Source organism: Melopsittacus undulatus, chromosome Z, assembly GCF_012275295.1.
Source record: "Melopsittacus undulatus isolate bMelUnd1 chromosome Z, bMelUnd1.mat.Z, whole genome shotgun sequence".
Lineage (NCBI taxonomy): Eukaryota > Metazoa > Chordata > Aves > Psittaciformes > Psittaculidae > Melopsittacus > Melopsittacus undulatus.
Window position 1 is genome coordinate 55564728 of NC_047557.1, and position 18223 is coordinate 55582950.

An 18223-nucleotide genomic window follows, 5' to 3' on the forward strand; every position below is an offset into this window, starting at 1 on the left:
GTTCATGGGATATTTATAACCATTAACACTGTAGATGGAAGGTGAGTTTCAATGCATGTGTCACAGTTACTTCTTTAGCTGGAGAGTGGCTCTGTTTCTGACAGCCGGAATTAAATCACAGAAGGCTCAATAGCTCTCCACCGTTTTCAGTCTTTGCCTTTGCACTTAACCGTCTTTTCCAAGCTTGTTTCACAGTTTTCTGGCTCCCTTTATCGCTCTGCCTCGTCTCGGTGACAAGCCAAGTTTGCGAGGGGCTGCCTTCCCCAGTGCGCACCCTGCTGCCTGCTCAGGCTGGGGCCCAGGGGGACCCCTGCTCTTCGGCATCCCCCGGGGGGGTACCAACCACAGCGCCAGGCACTGCCCTTCTGTCTCCCTCCAGATCCCACACCGCAGCCCCCAGATTGCCCCCTCCCACCCCTATTTCAGCCGTGGGAAGTAGGGCAGGAAGGGTCGCTTTTCTTACTACAACAAGATGCAACGCGAGGTAGGGGGGTCACCCCGCTCCCTACGTTGTGCCAAACGCCGACCCCCCTCCCTCCCCACCTCCCCCTGCACCGGCACCTCCCGTGCTGCACGGCGAGGCACAGCTAGCCCGCGGAAGGACCGGGGGGGGGGCTGTGTGTCTGCCCGAGGACGCTTTCCGGAGAGCCCTCCGCCGCGCACAAAGGGAGAGATACCAGGAATACGGGAATATCGTCCGCCCCCCCCCCCGCCCCCCTCCCGCCCCGGCGGGCAGGGCTGGATGCGCACACACACAGACACACACACACACGCACACTCACGGTGCAGCCGGGCGGGTCACGTACCTGCAGGTGTCTGTCGGTGGCTGTGCGATATCGCCTGTATCGCATGGGGGGATTACTGTGATATTACAGCTCGGGGACTTGGGAGGAGGGGGGGCTGCTCGGGTCCCCCCGCCCTCTCCTTCCTCCTCCTCCCCCGTGCGTGTGTGCCCTGCGCTGCGCTGCGCGGTGGTACTCCGCGCCGGAGGAGGCAGCGGCGGGCCCCAGCTCCTGTCAGCTGCCGGAAACCGGCTCCCGGTCACACACACCGCAGGAAGTGTGCAGCGGCGGCACCGCGCACCGGGCCCGCACCGGCCGCCCTCGCCTGGCGGGGGTACCGGGGGCACCGGGCACGGCCAGCCGGGGGGGGGCAAGGGGGGTGTGCGGTGGCCGCGCACCCCTGCGGGCAGACGGGGTTGCCTCATCCGCGTTGCGGTGTGTGGGAGCCTTTGCTGGTACAAACGAGGAGGGAAGCGCGGGCACCGAAAACCGGGCTCACTAACGCCAAGGAACACGCTTTCAGCTGGCACAGAATGATGCCATTCTGGTTGTCCCGATGAAGGTCTGTTGACTTACACCAGCTGAGTTGTACAAAGTATCTGTGCCCGAACGACTGCTACTCAGTAGCATTGTCAGGCATACAGAAATCACTGTTACTTCACCTTTCTGTATGAGATCATAAGTGCAGCACCACGATTTTACCAGTTTTGTGTGGAGTATTTACTCCACATGCATATATGTGTGCCCCTCCTACTCCGGCCTGCAGAGCAATAAACATTGCAATTTATCTGTTGTGAAAATTGTAACTTTCTTGATTTGTCTGCCACCACAGCTCTCAACAGCAACATTCCTCACATGAGGATTTTTTTGTGCAATTAATCATTGGAGGGCTCACCATGAGCTTGCAGCATTTTCTCTGGGTGTTGGTTCTCCCATAATAAGCAAGGCATGTGTCAAAGTAAACTCCACTCATCTCCTCTGTTAAGCTTTTTTCCCCTGCTTTGTTGCACCACTCCAGAAGGAGACAGGCCTGGCTATGGCTGTGAGAGTATCGGGGTTCCAACCTGGCTGCTTCATGCCCCAGAGGTTTCCTTTCCACATCTTCCTTATGCCAACATTTGCAAAACTTGAATGGGCTAACATATGCTGCCAGCTACGGTGGCAGCAATACTTGCACAGGAGTACGATGGAAGCAATCTGGAAGGGTATTCATGCCAAAAGTAATGCTCTTTCTGGGTTTGCCTGTGGTGCAGCAGGGGAATTTGGCAGCAGTGTGGACCTTGCCTGAGAAGATCACCATCCCTGATGCTCCTGTTATTTTCTGTAAGATGTCATTGCTATGTCACTGCAACCCAGTGGAGGTCTTTAACACTTGAAGGGTTCACTGGTAGACTTCTAAAGATGCAGAACCCTTAATGAAAGCAGTAATTACACCAGGGAGTAAGGGGAGAGTCTGCCTCCATCCGTAATGATCAAACACATGACACCTTGCTCCCACATCTCACTTGCAGTGCAGGGACTTGGAGTCAGAGCACTGGACACTGAGGACAGGACCACCACCTTCCTGGACTCTGCTGTGTCCACAAGCTCCTGCCAGGGCTGGGATAGGCTGCCTTTTCGGGAACAGCACCCATCAGGGGACCAAACACACCTCCAGGGCAGTGCCCTCTTTGCCTCCAAGGTGGGGCTGCTGAGCTCTCTTTTTAAGATCAAATAATTACATTTTCCCAAATTATGTCAGTAAGGAATTCCTGAACAGGAGAACTGTCTTCTGAATAAACACTCTGCACCTCTGAGGGCCTTAAAACCAGGCGCATCATATGCACTCAGGCAACATAAGGGACTTGCTCTTCACTGCTGATCTTCTATCTTGTTTGCATCCATTCTGCAGCAGCAGAGCTAGCTCTGCTGGCCATAAATTCTATGTAGACTGCTGAATTGTACATGAACCTGTTTTTTGCAATCGAATTTGCAGAGCATTTGCAAGCAGCCCATGAAAGCCATTACCTATCTTACTTATACGGCTTCTTCGTTCTCATTTCTCATCCCTCCTTCTTGTCTCCTCTGTATTCTTATTTGCTTTTCTCATTTTCTCTTGTGCTCTTCTGTGGCAACAGGACAAAGTAACCTCCAGACCTGCCCTCTTCCCACCTTCTGCCCCATCTCTTTCTACTCCTTCACTTCTTCATTATCAGGAGCAGCCCCAGGCCAATGCTGTATCTGCACTCATTAGTTAAAAAGAGGGTTCGAAAATGCTTCTTAAACCTCTAACACGGTTGCCTGGCTATCATGCCTTATTATCATCACAATGTTGTACACAGGGCCCTAATTGCATCAGAGGCTTCTGGTTTGTATCAAATGCCCTGCTGAAGAGCTCAGCTAGCCTAATAATGTCTCCAGCACTTCAACACAGAACTGCAATGTTAGATGAACTGATTTCAGCTCACTGCCTGAGTTAGTAGCTGCACTGGATGGATAGTGAGAAGTGTGTGCTTTGTTACTGCAAAAGCAAGGTTTTCTCTGGGAAGGAGGGGTGCTGCTGTAGACTCGACAGGACTGTGCTGTCTTCTGTGGGGCGAGTGGACAGACAGACTGCTCTGCCCCTGCACAGCTGAGGCACTAGTGAGGTAGCCACAGTGAGGTGGTGTTATTGATGGCTGTCTCTTCTCCTATTCCCAACTTGGCATAAAACCCACTGATGCAGAGCTCTGACTGTTGGTGTGGACAGACACAGACACCTTCCAGAGGTGCTAAGCCTCCCTTCATAGATGAGCCATACTCAGTTTAGGCAGCAGGGTCCTGTCACTAGTGCAGTGGGCTGAGGAAGAAGGTGTGTCACATCCTCATCCCACAGCTAACATAGACTTTCTTCTGCAACCTTGGTCAATTCACTAGCCTGTGTTTACTGTCTGTGCTGTGATCATTCATCAGCCCTATGAGGCTGTGTAAAAAAGGAGGAATTTGCTCACTCCAGGCCCCAGCACCAGGAATGCAGCTTGTGGTGCTCAGTGGGAGCTCATGCTCTTCCCTCCTGAACCACTGGGCAGCCTGTCAGGTTATCTGTCATCCCATTAGTGCCAGTGCCACCAGTGGGCCAAAAGCAGTGGGCAAAGGCAAACACATTCCAGGTCCCGCAAGAACTGAGTCTTCCGCAGAGAAAGACTGGCTGGGATAGCAGGCTGTGAAATGGGATGTACCTGTTGTCAAACAGGAGGGAATGGAATCACTGTTCTCCTATTTGGAGACACCTGGCTGTCTGCTTGAAGAAACACCTGAAGGTCATGGTGAATTACAGACACCACCTCATAGAAAACTCAGTCACCCACTGACCACATGGCTTTGTTATGAACCTGCTCAGCTTCCCCAGTATCCCTCTAGCACCACATCATTCAAGCAGTAACAGAGCAGAGCTTGGCTTTTTCCCAGGGATGTTGTCATGGTTTGAGCATGTTTTGAGGGTGTTTTTTTCAAGGTTTTTTCCAGCCAGGTGGAGGAGGGGAGGCCGGGAGGAAGGAGAGACAGGACACCTGACCCAGGCTAGGCAATGAGGTATTCCATACCATAGCACGTGATGCCCAGGATGCATACTGGGAAAGAGAAAGCTGGAGGGGTGGAGCTGGAGAGGAAAATGGAGGAGGGAGCACATGGTGCTCGGCCAGGCCGGGTGGAGTGAGTTATGGGTCGGTGGCTGGTGGGGTGTTGTATTCTTTTCGCTTGCTGTTTGCTGTATCATTATTATTAGTAGTAGTAAACGGCAGTAGGGGTTTTGTGTTATGCCTTAGCAATTAAACCGTTCTTATCTCAATCCGTGGGGGCTACATTGTTTGGATTTTCCTTCCTAACTCTCCGGGAGTAGGGGGACTTGGTTTAAACCACGACAGATGTCCTCTGGGAGAAGAGTCCAGCACAGGCCAGGGCCTCTCCTGTTTGTGCAGGATGGGCAGGTGAGCCGGGATTCATGCTGAGAAGTTTGTTTCTGCTACCCAGCTCTGCCCTGCATTTGACCCAGGCAGCAATGAAGCAATGAATGAGTCATGTCCCTGTGGTCTGTGCCATGACCGTGCTTGCTCCCTCCTGCCCAGTTGAGCAATGTGCCAGCACATTGGCTTGTCTCCTCTGAGGCCTGCTGGTCACAGCTGGCACCAGTCAAATGCAGATCACAAACCAGTGTTTTATCACAGTAGCAATACTCGACTGTGATTTATAAGGAATGTGTGCCCAACCAAACTAGTTCCTGCAGCGCAAGAAGTTAAGCCAGAACCATTTCTGTGTCAGAAAAATTTCCTTGCACAGTCAGTATCTTTCTGAAAAAGGCAGCCCCTTGAGACAGCAGTGTATGTTAAAAGAAGTATCTTCCTTTTTAGACTTCATTTACTGTGAGCCAAGAAAAATTTGACCCCATCAGTTAGCTAGAGTATGGAGAGACTAGTATCTGGGAGGTCCCAGAATGTCCCAGAAACAATGCAGTGTCTGGCAGAACCTTGCAGTGTCCCACACTGCCTCCACACCACCATGAGGGAAGCCTGTTTCAGATAGCCTTCCAGTGCGTAAGGCAGAGAGTGGGATCTTCACTTAGAGTGCCTCTAGGTAAGCCAAAGATATAAGCACAGAATATCCAGGGAAGCAACTTCCTACCCCAAACATCCATGTGTCACTTGGAGCACTCCTGCAGTCCCCTCTCAGGGGACTAAACATGGGGTAGACCACTCAGCCTTTGCGCACAAGCTTCTCCAGATGAAAGGGCTTGGTGAGGGAAAGGCACCTACAAGTCAATATTGGTGTTGGAGAAGGGGTGGGTTCCCTCGTGGAATATGGGTGCTCTGGAAGTGCAGTTCAAGGGGTGGGTCTGCAGGGCAAGTACATCTCCCAGTCACATAGCCATGAGGACTGGAAGTTGAGGACAGCAAGGTGGGCGGCAGCTTCCTCCCTCACTGCAGGAAGACAAGCGGTCTGAATTGCAGAAAACCGGTGTGACGAGTGAAGGCAGGGTATTACAGCATTCCTGCATGCTGGGGTTGGCGAATAAGGAGGCAGAGTCCTTCTCTCATGGCCTGTGCAGAGGGATTTGTATCCCTGTTTTCAGTGGTAGTGTAGCAGAGCTACACTGATGAAGGCAGGTCTAGAATTAAAACCACTAAGTGGGCTGAGAATACTTCAGTGGACACACCTCATTGGCACTCTCAGAGAGTAAAGCATGGGACAGGACAGGGATGCTGCAATTGAGAAGTTCCTTGGAAAATTGCTAATAGAACAGAACATAGCCTTGCATCAGGTGTTTGTCTGCTGGGTATTTTTTAGGTCTCCTATAGAAAACATTGGAAATTCAATGTTTGAAAGATCAATTCATTTACCAAGGCATTGGCAAAGCAGCATCACAACATAGTCCACTTGCCTAAGAGTAATCTTGTAACAGGAAGAGCAACCAGGCAACCTCTCCCGCATGCCCGCACACCTTCTCTTTATGTAAGGAAAGTTTTTACAAGCAGAGTCTGTGAAGCATCATACCTGTATTCCCGGAATATCTGCAATTAAATACATGCCATATGTTAAAGTAAACCAGTGTTAGTTTGCCCTTCACTTACCTGTCCATCCAAAAACTACTTGTAGAGGCACTGCATGTTGCCATAAGGTTTCTGTCACTTCTGCAGATGATTTCAGAACAAATTCAGCGTAGGTAGACCATGGTCTTTCTTCTAGTCCTTTACCACAGTATCTGGATGCACCCTGCTCAACAGAACTTCAGCAATTTTAATCCTGCTTTTAACACTGACTCTATGTCCCTGCTCCATAGGTCAGAAACCAGGGCACAGATTGCTAAATGGATCTACAAGAGAGAAAGCCATGCTCCCTTCTGGATCAGTAATGGGGACACAAGCCTACAAGAAGCCTGATTTGAACAGGGAAGCTTCAGGAGAGTGTTCTGCTCCAGCTGCCTGGAGTAGATTGCTGTGGTTAAGCATTGCAAAAGCTGCCTGACTGTGTCAGGACAGACTTATGCAAGCACTCAAGCAGACATCTTTCTGGTCCTGTAGGAAACACCAGGCTGAATTAAAAGGGGTGATCAGATAAGGAATGTCCTGGACTTGTTTCCTAAGCAGCAGGTAGGGTGAGAAAATCTGAGGTGCAGGGATTTAGCCACCACAATTCACTGCAGAGGTTTTGTCTTTATCACTGATTACCAGAAGACTCCTGCCCTTTCCAGACTCCATTTGGAGATTCGTAACCCAGCCTATGCACACATGTGGGCACTCCTACTTTCCTTTTGACATCCTGAAGGAGCACAGGGGAATAAGTATCAACACTGAAGACAACCCAACCCACAGTGACTGGATTTGTTAGCACTGCAGTTAGACATCAAGTAAAAAAATAAAAGGGCAAAATGCCTAGCTTCAAGTCAAAGTTAAGACAAAAGTGATTAAGGGTATTGATGGAATGTAAAAGCTCCAAGAGCCTGCAGAGGGAGAGTAACACCCATGAAGAGCTTCTGGGTCCCCTCTAGATTTTGTTGCTGGACCCTTCTTGGGTAGCTACCAACCCAAAAGAGGTACCTGTTACTTTCCGCCTGACTGAGACCTGACACTGTCATGTTCAGCAACCACCTTTCCTTCACATGTGCGTGATGCTGTAGGAAACACTGCAGACAAATCCTGCCATCATGGCTGTCACGAGGCTTACTTCACATTCACACCCAAGCATATCAGTGCAGAGCTAACTGTTACCAGACTGCAGTTAGCAGTAACACAGAAAGAGGCATATAAAGGTACTTCTGAAAATCCCATGCTATTTCACCAGAGGCCTGAAATACCCTTGAAAACCCAGTCTGCGTGTCTGCAGAGTTGTCGCTACACGACTCTGCTTTATATGAAATTCATGTACATTTAAATTTAGTGTACTTCCTAGGCTTCTCTTGTCTGATGTGGCTTCAGAGAGTCCAGGAAGTCTTATTTTCGGCACTCTTTGCATCTCTATTACACAAATGAAGCAGTTCCAGTTGTTTTTTCTTGTGGAAGAACAAATGAGGTTGACAGCTCTCTGTGTGTAAATCAGAATATGAGCAGCTGCAGTAGAGAAAAGCTTCCGATTTCCTCAACGTTTACTTGGAAGACAGAGCTCTTACAAAAATGTTTTAAAAATTCAAAGAATGAGCTGCTTTCAGTATGAAAATTACTTGTGTTTTAAGTGAACAATATAAATGTCTCACAGGCCAAAATTAAAAAAAAAAAAGAAAGACTAACCTGTAAAATAAAACAAGAGTCAAAGCAAGCCTCAATGGTGTACACTATACTGCTTCCCCAGAGCAGTCATCTGCGAGAAAGGGTTGAGACAGAAAAAGATGGGACTGGAGTTCTCCATTTCCTCTTTAACTTGATAGCAGCTCCCAGTCTGTTTTGGGAAGACCCAAAACATGATAGTGGAGACACCTGGGGTTTTGCTGAAACAACACATATCTGTGGCAGCAACAGGCAAGTGTCAGCTGTGCATGACAGAAATACACAGGTAAAGCGGAGCAATTTAAACAAAACCCTGAATAATGAGTGCGGTAGAAAAGTATAATAACAGCTTAACAAGAAAACCACTTGAAAGAAAACAGGGGACTTGGCAGTATAAGCATGTGCTAATTACAGGATGGAGATTTGGCTGATATTAGTAGGAACATGCAGTGTGTAATTTTTGCATATAGGGTAAGGACAATGGGCTGTTTCTATGCCTAAGAAACCATGATGCTCTCCAGCCTGTGCCTCAAGTTATTCCCTTATATGCTTTTCAACACAGAGAGTGACTTTAAAACATAACTGGGTCATGCTCTTCACCCCCTTGCATTGCTAGCTGCGAGTTCCTGGGTTCAGAGAAGAGGTGGCTTTCTACAAGCATCATCTGAAGGCTGTAGCAGACCCACAGCACATCCATTTCTGCTCCCACCAGTATGTGATATAACAGTGTCTCATATGTCATATCTTGGGAGGTTCTCCTTTTCTTCAAAGAAAAGAAAATAAAACCAGTCAAGGTGGTAAACATGAAGATGGGGTTTTATTTACTTGGGATAGGTTCAATTGCCACTTTCACAGAAGCATTTATTCCTCTGGCAAAGAAAATAGCCAAGTGAGCCAGATGGGTTTGTTTCCTCCCAGCTTTGGGTGATGCAACCATGTTATTCTTTTATTCCTTCAATTCTTCTCCTGGTAAACTTAGAAGTTTGAGAGATCTACGTTTCAGTGAATAGATGTGACCTTGGGCACTCTGCTTTTACAGTAAAGTCCAGATCACAAAAATTCTCCACTATCATGATTGTTTAGCAGAAATAGTAAGCTCTTAGCTTATAAATAAATAGCTGACAACATCCTTCTGAACCAAATATTTTTTTTTATGGATTATGAATTACACTCCTAGGGGAAAAAAAAAAAGAAAACCAGATCTCTGTACACTGGCTTTATGCTATTTATTCTCCCAATACCTTATGTCACACATACTGTCACACCATTAGAACAAAGATTACAACTGAAGATAACTATGTGATTGTCATCCCCTACCCTACTGAAACTTTAACCATTAATGAAAAGGTATGTTTTGAGAGTTGATGCTCATGCCATGTGCTTCCTATCAATAGGAGAAAGTAAAAGCAGGGAAAAAAAGCCTAAAATTACAAGTCAAGTTTAAGAAATTTATCAAAACCCTCCTTTCTCTTTTTTGCATAGAGACTGAACTTAACCATAGAGCTTGAGTTTAAGCATGCCATGCAGAAACTGTGTGCTCTTCCTTGTTGCGAAGTTCTAATGTGCTTCCAAGTCCAATTTTGTGATCACAGTTTAATTGTATAAACCCTCTTTTATTGATACGTATATTTGATATGATACGTATCAGTTGCTGCATATGCAGACACACAAGTGCCTTCACCTTTACAATGCCAGCGGCCTTCTGTGCACACTTTTGTGGCCAGCCTTTTACTCACAGCTCTGCAGCTTTCCACTTGAGCTGCTGTGTCAGTCTGTTTCCCTTCTACTTCCTGTACTGTTACCTTTGTGCTGTTATTTGAATGGCCTCCCACCTGCTGCACCTCAGTATTACAATAGGTTCTCATGGAAAGCAATTGCTAACATTCTGAGATTTCCCCCTTCACTCCCCCTGTGCTTCCTGCATGTTTTGCAACTTTACATTAGGGGAAAATCAAGAGTTAGCAAACAGAAAAGCAGATAATTGTCATGTAAATACCCCGCAACCATTACCAGCCATAAACATGCACAAACTGGAGTGACTGGCATGCTCCACCTGCAATGGACTAGATATGATCCTGTCAGCACTGACAGCATCCCAGGATAAGAGGGTGTTTAACTGGATCCTAATGCCCAACACAAAGTTGATAGAGGAAAAAAAAACCGGCAAGAATAGTTACGGTCATCTTCCTCATCCTCATGGTTTGCTGACACTGAAAACAACATTTTTCTACAGGCCCCAGCTTCTTGGCTGGCTGCTGGGCAGCTTCCCCCTTCCTTCTCTTTCTGTTCTTGTGCCTCTACGGTAACTTCAAGTTGATGTGTGGACCCCACTGATAACACTGTGCACGTAAACCTGTCTCAAAAGGAGTGTTTATATTGTCCCCATAGAGTTGTCAAAGTACTTTCCTCTTCTTCCTCCAGCATCAGCCCCCAGTAGGAATGGTGGAAAAGTAGAGATACAGAGGAAGAGCTACACCCTAGTAAAAAATACTGAGTGTATGTATTACTGCTTGAGCTCGTTATGTTTTGGCAGTTCTTGCTTAACTTTGCTATATAAAGGAATGCCTTATTCTAGGGCAGAAAGCTACCCAGAACTAAGATAAAGAAACACTCCATTACAAATACCAAGATTCAGTAGGTTTAATTTTTGTCAAAGCATCAAGGATTCATGCTAATATTGCTTCAAACCAAGTCTCTCCCTGACAACAAAGCATTACGCTTTCACTGTCTATTTGGATGGGAGAAATAGGTATAAGTCCCGGTGCTTCGTCACCGAGTACACCCTCACTGGCAGAGCAGGGGTGATGGAGGGACGGGACGCAAAGCGCTCCGGTGTGTCTGCTGACTGCCCCTCTGCTGGCACTGGCGGCGGGGCCGGACTCAGCCCGCCCGCACCTCAACAGCATGAGGCAGCTGGAGTTGTGCTCAAGAGGTGGGAGAGAAGACACCGAAAGAGAGCCCTTGGGCACATAGGGCACATGAGCTCGCACTTCCTTCACAGCACAGTGAGCTGTCAGTCCTGCTCATTACCACCAGCAGCGTGCAGAGGATGTCTGTGTTCTGCATAGGTCTTAGAGCTGGTTTCTTCATGTATCAGCTGGAGCTGTCACCCAAAGAACATGTGGCATTCTCTCCAGTTACTCAGAGTAGCAAAATAGTCGCTGTTTGTTCACTTCATTTTTATGGGCCTCAACAGCAGCACACTGAGCAATAGATTAAAAAGCCACACATTCCTGCCTTCATGCAAAAATCTTCTGTGGAATGCAAACAACTGCAGTAATTCCTCCATTACAGCACCCATTGTAGGTCTCGTTCTAGCAGCATATAGCAGACTGGCAGGTTTTTCAGCCAGGTCTGTTTACAGCAGGAACTCCAGGAATAGTGTAATAGGAACGTTTGCAATGTAAGGATCAAATATTCCTAATACTCGGCATCACTATGTCCCACAGCCCCCATCCCATGGAACAGCCACCAGCTCACTTATCCTAAGGACTTTGAGGAAAGGGCAGTAGGATACTTATCCACATGCTCATGATGCTGCCTAAGGCATGCACACTATCCTGTCGACAGTGTAGACACATTTAATTGAAAAACAGAGGTCCAAGCTTTCTGTCTTTCCTTTTCTTGCTAATCATAGAATCAACTAGGTTGGAAAAGATCTTTAAGATCATCACGTACAACTGTTACCCCAGGACTGCTAAGTCTACCACTTCAGAACCATACCACTAAGGGCCTCATTTACACAGTTTTTGAATGTTTCCAGGGAAGCCTGTTCCAATGCCTGATCACGCTCTCTGTGAAGAAATATTTCCAGTCTAAACCTCCTCGGCAGCAGGTTGAGGCTGTTTCCTCTTGTCCTAAGTTGCTCGTCCTGTTGGGTGTGAATCCATAACCACCTATACCAATCAAAGTGTTGGATGTGGTAGTTCCTGCCCTTTTCTCCCTGGCATCAGCAGTTATTTATACAATGCCATCAGCGGTCAGGCACAGCCCTGATCCAGCTACCAGCAGCAATCAGTCTCCCCAGAGCAGCTTGGTGAGTTCTCAGTATTCCCTTGTGCAAAGCAGCACCGCTGATGTATTAGAGAGAGAGAAACACATTGGCCACATGGAGACAGGTTGTTCTGCTCTGGATCCATCTCCAGCAAAAGCACTTTTGTTCTAAAGGTGACACCCTTCTCTGTGGTTACACAGTCATTATAGTTCACCACCAAATGACACTCAGCACCACTTTGTGCAAGAGCAGTATTACTGACTACATGAGAAACACACAGCATTAACTGTAGACACAGGGAAGCAAATAAGCCCATTCAGCCTTTGGGTGCCAAGACATAGTTGATGTTGAATTGGATGCTGCACGACTTTTTCCTTCACCCACACAAACAAGAAGAAAACTCAAAATGTTTTGGCAGAGAAATTGCACAGAAGGCAAAACTGCAAAGGCATAGGTTAATGGTGCAATAGGTATAAAATTAAACAACCTTGTTTCTAATACCCATTACAGGACCATCTTGAAAAGATATTGGAATATGTATGTTGACTTCAAGGATATTATGTACTATCTGTACATTTCAAAATATGTATTTTTAGTATTTTAAGATGAGTCCCTAAAGAAATAAACTTTATGTGACCATATTTGGCACACAAGCATGTACACTGAGTTTTCCAATAGCTCGAGATCATCAACCTTTTCTAATAACATCTGATAGAGATGGTGAATTCCTACAAGTTTTGTGAAACCAGTACAGGAGAGAAAAATGCTGTTTGTCTCCCAGTCAGAGGAAAAGCTAGTGCTGAGCTCAACTCTTATAGCACACTGGAAACATGATGTACATCCCCTAATCCTGGGATCCAAACTCACATCTCATTAGACATCAGGTAGTTCAAAGGCAAGATGACATTGTAATAAATATATCTCTCACAATAACAGAGGATGGCTTGCAATTGGAAGAAGTTAAAATTAAAAAAAAAAAAGATCCTTGAAACATCAGACTTTTGGGACATTTTTTCCTTCTAATCATTATAGCAAGTTATTAAGAAAAACATATTCTTTGTTGGGCATTACAATCAGACTGGTTGTGTCTTATCTAGCAATTCAAAATTTTATTGATTATTAAACTGCATGAAATTAAAATGAGAACTGGTATTTTAAAGCAGCATTGTAGTTATATATGAAAGGCCACTGTTCTGCTAGTGTTCAAAAATGAACTGTGGCAGCATCTTTTCCAGACTCATTTCTAGTACCATGTCACCTTTAATATTCAATTTTCCTGACAGGAAAGCTATGATTTGCTTTAGCTTATCTAAAAACAAGGAACAGAATCATCAGAAAATGAAAAGGAACTGGATATAGGCTGTGCACAGGAAACAGTAATACCACTACAGTAAGATCTCTAAGTTCTTTAGAAATAACTCTTTGTTCATGCATAAGTACATAGTTCATATTTTTATCCACGTAGCAAAAATGCTAAATCAGACTCTGTGATTAAATCTCATATCGTTCAAACACCTCAGTCTAACAAAGTATTTCCATATATCTGTGCGTGTATATGTATATATCATAATACTGAAGCACTTTAATGATTAATTAAAATAGAATTTGCTTTTCCAGTCCTTTTTTAAAGGTATTTTTTGAGGACTTGATTATAGTGGTTAACTTATTTAATGTATTAAAGTCACAATCTTGGACACCTAAGTCATGTTGAAAGGGATTATTCTTCGTTATCACAGGAGCTGGAGTAAAATAAGCTCTTCCACTCCATCTGGGAACCTGTTCACCAGAGACTGAAGCTGCAGCTCTCATGGGGTGATCAGTCTTGGCCCTTGCTCCTCTCTTCAATTCACCCACACGTTCCTCCAAGGCTAAAGTAGGTTTTCCATCCCACTTTGTCATATATTCTCCGTGATCCCGCAGGTAAAACCATAGGGTGGCCCGTGGTGTGTATCTTATATATTTTCTCTCTTGAACAATAGGACGCCTTTTGTTAATAGCTGAAACGCATGTTGGCACACGTGAGGAGCTGGATAAATTAGACAGATTGTCCCTCAACTGTTTGAGATCCTGAGACAGTTTTTCCACAGCTGAGATGATGGAAGGGGTAAGATTGTCTTCAAATTCTTGGAGTTTATGAACCATTTCATCCACTGTTAGTGGATGTCATGTCATTCCAGGTACCGTTGGTACTGTGTCATTCCAGGTTACCGTTGCCAATGGATGAGCATATGACGACGGTGCATTCTGTGTAAGTTTTCGCCACATGGGTCGTGTGAATTCGACTTCATCTGGGTCTATGGGTACACTCCCATTATTTGGCTTGGTGTGATAGATCATCTCTACAATAGCTGATTCCCTCAGGGACTGGATGCCTTTGTCTATAGTAGTCCACTTGGCCAAACGACTCATAACATCATCCTTGTATGGGAACCTTTCTTTCACAGCTGCCAAAAGCTGCCTCCAAAGACTGAGGGACTTTTTCTCTCTTGCAATTGCTTTGGCAATTCCCCCTTCTTTAGCAAGTGATCCCAGCTGCTTGGCTTCTGTACCTGCTAGTTCATGACCATCTGCCCCATTATCCCAACATCGGAGCAACCAGGTGATGATGTGCTCCCCTGATTGACGGGTGAAATCTTTTCACATATTCCGCAGCTCAGTTGAGGTCCGAGATCGAGAAGACACCTCTTCTTCTTCGTCATGTGCTGATGACCCCTGATCAGATACTAGACCAGGTGGTGAATATGTAGTTTCTTCATCCTGCCTCCTCCTTCTTGCCTCTCTTTTGGTTTTTCTCTTGTGTACAGGAGCAACCGATATTGGTATGAATTGGTCCTCTGGTTCAGCTGCAGTGATTATCACTGTAGTTTGAGTAGCAACTGTACTTGTTGCTGGGGTAGCTGCACTGTCTGTCGCAGTCGAGGGTTGAATAGCTGCTGTACTTGTTGCTGGGGTAGCTGCACTGTCTGTCACAGCTGAAGTTTGGGTAGCAACTGTACTTGCCGCTGGGGATGGTGTAGCTGCTGTACTTGGAGTTGGAACAGCTGTGCTGACTTCTGTGTTGCTCTCAGATCCAGGGACATTTTTTTCCTTTTGAAGGTGTTGGATAGTGTCGATCAAGGCCCTATAGGCATAGGCCAAGCCCCAGCACATTGCCATAATTTGTCCATCTCTGGTATGGCCAGGATGACAACACACCTCATTTAGGTGTTTTACTAATTCTTCAGGATTTTGCACTTGTTCGGAAGTAAAATTCCAAAGTACTGGAGGAGCCCACTGACCTAGATGATTGCCCATACTGTCCCACACACCCTGCCACTCATGGCTGTCCAGCCTCTGGGAAAATCTCTTGGTCCTCCTATGTCGTCGTTTAACCCCAATAAAGGACCAGACCTGACTCCGCTTAACTCTTGAAATCAGATGAAATAATTGTGGGCAAAACACACTCTGTATGCGTGCTACTATGGTGATCCCCATCACAATCAGCATACAAGTCTCAACAGTATTAAAAGGCCATTCAAAAACTTCAAAACGCTCAAATGATGCTGTAGACCACCTGGAGAGAACACTGGGAGGATAGCAGAATGTCTCCTTCACAGGTTGACCACCCGAGAAGGAGAAAAAAGATGTGAAATTGCTAAGCACTTCTATTATATACCTCCCAAAGTATAAGGTCGGTGACCATACCGGGAACATAAACCAGATCAGTTTCATGATGAATGCTTCTATTGTATTACAAGTCATTAACATAAAGTACAATGAGATAAGAAACTTAGCCCAAACCCCATGCTTGATAAACTCGAATACAGCTAATACATACTGAAAGTAATTGGCAAAATCCTGAAACTGTGAGATCATGAGAAACAACTGTGAGAGCCAATAAATCAGCATTGTGACAAATGACTATAAATCCTGTCAGATTTGTTGTTATCTCAACCCCTCGTGCCCCATGTTGGGCGCCAAAAAATAACTGTCGTGGTTTAAAACCCCACCTCAGTCTCCCACAGTACCACACACCTGTTTTTCCCCCCCCCCCACCTCCCCACTCCCGGAGGGATGGGGAGGAGAACCGGAGGAATATAACTCCCACGGGTTGAGATAAAAACCAATCCAGCAATTAAGGTATAACACAAATCACTACTGCTACCACTAATAAATCAATGATAGAGGAAATAAACAAGGAGAGAGAATACGATACCACCCGCCAAAATGAGCCCAACCCAGAAGAGCTCACCCCCCCCCCTTCCGGCCAACTTCCAGTTACCTCCCCGAGCATGACTTGCTGTGGTATGGAATACCTCCCCGACTAGCCCAGGCCAGGCGCCCTATCTCTCCTTCCTCCCGGCCTCCCCTCCTCCCTGGCAGAGCATGAGCTTAGAAAAGGCCTTGGACAAAACCAAACATTTAAGCAGTAACTCAAAATGTACGTGGCACCAGCAACCGCTCCCAGCCCGAAAGTCAAAACACAGCACTGCACCAGCTACCAAGAAGGAGAAAAAATGACTGCTACTGCTGAACCCATGACATTATCCACCCCTTATTCCATACCATTCACGTCATGCTCAGATCCCACATTTTCAATATACCATCATATAGATATATGCATACATACATCTGCATACACCCAGACAGAGAGAAAGAAATAATTTCTTAATACATGGACCAATCCCTATAATGCTATTGAGTCCATTTGGTCCATGGTGTTAGGTTTATAATAGTCTTTTGTAGCAGGAGGGTCTGTGTGCAGTGCTGGATCGTTGCCTGCTGATGTTGATCATTCCTTTACTGCAGAACTCATCTGGTTCTATCAAAGTTCATTCTCTGTTGGGACGATGGTTAGAGGGAAGTCAGGGCCAGTCGCTGGTGACCTGAAGATATCTAGTTGATGGACTATAAAAATATTACACAGCAAGCAACAACATATAATTAAATTCATTGGCTGTTTTCCCCTAAAATCAAATCCCCTTGAGGTATACATCGGACTTCCCCATCTTCCCGCATTACCCACCATGTATATCCGGGTCCTTGAGCAAAAGCAATCCCACGAGTGGGTCTGCCTTGACCTGAAACAGGAATAACCCAGACTGTCTTCCCTAGCAAATTCCTCATGTGCACTACAGGAACCTTGTCCCCCTCTACAATATGTAAAAGTTCTGACTGGGCTGGGCCAGCCCTGTTGGCAGATCCTCTGGTGTTGACCAGCCAGGTGGCCTTTGGTAAATGTGTATCCCAATGCTTCAAATTTCCCCCACCCATTGCTCTCAGTGTAGTTTTTAACAGCCCATTGTACCGTTCAATTTTCCCAGAGGCTGGTGCATGGTAGGGGATGTGATATACCCACTCAATGCCATGTTCTTTGGCCCAAGTGCCTATAAGGTTGTTCCGAAAATGAGTCCCATTGTCTGACTCAATTCTCTCTGGGGTGCCATGTCACCACAAAATCTGTTTCTCAAGGTCCAGGATAGTGTACCGGGCAGTGGCGTGGGGCACAGCATGTTTCCAGCCATCCTGTGGTTAGGGTTAGGGTTACATTCTACAAATGTAGAAATCACACTTATAAACTCATTGTACAAGCAGGAATGGTTTTAGACTGACAGAGGGGAGATTTAGATTGGGCATTCAGAAGAAATTCTTCAATATGAGGGTGCTGAGGCACTGGCACAGGTTGCCCAGAGAACTGTGGCTGCCCCATTCCTGGCAGTGTTCAAGGCCAGGCTGGACTGGGCTTTGAGCAACCTGGTCTAGTGGAAGGTATCCCTGCCCATAGCAGGGGGTTGGAACTGGATGAGCTTTAAGGTCCCTTCCAACCCTGACTGTTCTGTGATCTGAAATACACAGCCGGCTGGGAGGGCAGCAGCAAGTTTGTTGGGATTGTCAGCTGGAGGAAGAATGGTGTTTCAGAGCCTGTCGCTGGCCTGAAAGATCTTCTCTCTGTGTGGAGGACACCCAGACCCCAGCTGGCATTGCTCATCAGGACCAATCCTGCAGAATTCTCCTTAAAGGCCGCGTGTTCCTCATCACTTTCCTCGGATGGAGCCAGGTCAACCACTGGGGAAGGCTGGGGAGCGAGGAACCGAACAGGGTCTTGCACAGACAAGTGGGCCACAGTGGCAGCGGCAGCAGTGGCACTGCCATAGCAGCAGCTGCAGTGCTGGTTTTGGCTGGGATAGGGCTCATTTTCTTCGCAGTTGCTAGTATGGGGCTGTGGGTTCGATTTGTGCTGAAATCAGTGCTGATAA